The sequence below is a fragment of the Peromyscus leucopus genome, chromosome 16_21 (assembly GCF_004664715.2).
Source record: "Peromyscus leucopus breed LL Stock chromosome 16_21, UCI_PerLeu_2.1, whole genome shotgun sequence".
NCBI lineage: Eukaryota > Metazoa > Chordata > Mammalia > Rodentia > Cricetidae > Peromyscus > Peromyscus leucopus.
The window spans coordinates 17315625-17318138 of record NC_051084.1 but is presented as its reverse complement, the minus strand read 5'-3'; positions in this window follow the sequence as shown (position 1 = coordinate 17318138).

Sequence of the window (2514 nt, the reverse complement as noted above, 5' to 3'; positions counted from 1 at the left end):
CAGGGAAAAATATTATTTTCCCATTTGAGGTTGTTCTTCATTGTGAGTGATGCTCTGATGATGGACATCAGTAACCACGAATCTTGTTCTAAAACACTCAGGGTTCTTCCCAGACCTGTCTTAGTTGAGCGTAGGGCCCAGATAGCATTCCCTCTGTGCCTTGAGAATGGTTTTAAAAATAATTTTTATCATTTATTATGGTGATGTTTTAATTGTACTGAAATGTGATTTTATTTGTATGTTAATAAATAAAGTTGCCTGGGGGTCAGAGCTAATAGCAAGCCATAGCAGAAACTGGGTGGTGGTGGTGCACACCTTTATTTCCAGCTCTTGGGAGGCAGAGCTAGGCAGATCTCTGTGTGTTCAAGGATACAGCCAGCATGGAGACACATGCCTTTAATCTCAATACCAACTATAGAAGACCTGGAGGTTTGTACAGACAGGCAGTGACGAAGAGGTCATGTGGCTGGGTTTACAACCAATGAGAAGGCAAAATAGAAAATCTATAAAAAAGACAGACAGGAAGAAGGTCTCCTGCTGAGGAAGATAGCAGCGGAAGTGAAGGGTAAGGTTTTTAGCTCCTAGCTATTGCTCTGACCTCTTGGGCTTTCATCTTTGCATTGGCTCTGTGTTTCTTATTTAATAAGACGGTTCCATCTACAATTTATGTGTATGTGTGAGTGTAAGTATGTATACCACCTGCATGAAGGAGCCTTCAGAGGTCAGAAAACTTATTGTATCCCTGGGAACTGGTTGATTGTGAGCCATGGTGTATGTGTTAGGAACTAAACCCAGGTCCTCTGCAATAGCAGCCAGTGCTCTCAACCACTAAGCCATCTCTCCAGTCAATTATTTTTAATAAAGAATTTTTTGATTTATCTTATTTTGTGTACATTTATTTGCCTGCTTAGGTTTATGTGCACTGTGTGTTCACCATCCTGAGGAGACCAGAAAAGGACATTAGATTATCTTGAAGTAGAGTTATAGGTAGTTATGAGCCACCATGTAGATGGTGGGAACTGAACCTTGGTCCTCTGCAAGATCAACAAATGTTCTTAACTACTGAGCCATCCTCTAGTCCTCCCCCACCTTTATTTTGGCAGGTTCTCACACTGTACCCCACATATCCTCTAATACACCCACACATCCTCCTCTCTCCTCTCTCTCCTCTCTCCTCTGTATCTCTGAAGGCTAATCTTCATTGTCAACTGGACTGGATTTAGAATCTCCCAGGACTTGTAATTCTGGAAATGTCTGTGAAGGTGTTTCTTGAGAAGATTAAATGATTAGAGAGGGCTGCACTGAATGTGGGTTATACCAGCCTGTGATTTGGGGGCCCAGACTGAAGAAAAGGGAGATAAGAGCCAGCATTCCCATATTCTGCTGCCTGATGCATGGAGATGTGAGTCATCCCAGCCACATGGTCCAGCTTCCATGAACTTCATCATGCCTTTCCTGCCAGGATGGGTTGTGCCTTCTTAAATTAAAAACAAAAAAAGAAATTCTTCTTGCCTTCAGTTGCTTATTTCTTCTTTCAGGTTTTTGTTTGTTTGTTTGTTTTACATTAATGAGGAAAGTGAAATATACAATAGTTTGGGCTGATCATCTACTCCCATAAATCTTCCAGCCTCAGCCTGAGTGCTGGTGTTGCAAGTGTGGGGGAATACAATCTGCCATAAATTATTGGGGATGAATTGAGACTGTGGGAGATGTGTGGGTATATTAGAATCTTATCAGGGAAACCAGGCCCAAGAACTTAATGGGACACACCCAGCCAGTGAGTGGGTATATCTTCATCAGAATCCCAGAAGACATGGACATCAGCACTGTAATGTCATTGACCCAACACCAATCTGTCATTTGACACTCAGTGTGTGCATCAGTGACAAATGGAGAACTCCAGACTGTCCCTGGGGCTTCAGCTCAGTTATGCTGATGTGGACTATTTCACTATAATTTGCTCATCTTCCTTTCATCCATCTAGATCTCTGTCCATCCATCTGTCCATTCCTTTCCCTAGATCTGGTCCCATCCTTTTGCCTCTGCAGCTGGACTCATTTCTCAGTCTTCTGCTCAGTGTCTGACTCTATAGCAGAAGCCTCTTCCATGTACTGTTTGGGTTCCCACCATATTAAAAAGACTATTTACATTTCTTTGGTTTATTTATATTTTCTGTGTATGAATATTTTGCTTGCTTGTATGTCTGTGCCAGGTATTTTTGTGGTGCCTGCAGAGGCCAGAAGAGGGCATCAGATACCCTGGAACTGGAATTACAGATGCTTGTGAGCCACCATGTAAGTGCTGAGAATCAAACCCAGATCCTCTACAAGATCAGTAAATGCTCTTAACTTGAGCCATCTCTCTAGCCCTCTATTTACATTTCTGTAAGCCTACTTGTGAAGCATCATGAAATGCTACTGGGGCCTCCTTAACCTTTGTATCTATTCTGTAATCATCATATATGCACATATTTCCTGTGTGATATGTCACATTTCAGTTAATATTAGTAATTAG